Below are 215 nucleotides of genomic sequence, written 5' to 3'. Positions count from 1 at the left end.
AGCCTCTGGCTCAAAAACCTTCCTCGGAGGCACGGGGGCTTTTACCCGGCGGGGGCGCGGCTACTGAAGGTCGGGACATGGCCAACTTTAACCCAGGGTCAATGCATGTCGAGACTGTCCAGCATTCCTCCGCACTTCAGGGGTTTTCTGTCAGACTTTTCCTTGTCTTAGATGGACTGCCTTCCCCGGCTGTCGAGCTCCATCTGCCCGCATGC

This window comes from Penaeus monodon, chromosome 25 (genome assembly GCF_015228065.2).
Source record: "Penaeus monodon isolate SGIC_2016 chromosome 25, NSTDA_Pmon_1, whole genome shotgun sequence".
Classification (NCBI taxonomy): domain Eukaryota; kingdom Metazoa; phylum Arthropoda; class Malacostraca; order Decapoda; family Penaeidae; genus Penaeus; species Penaeus monodon.
This window is presented reverse-complemented; position numbering follows the sequence as displayed.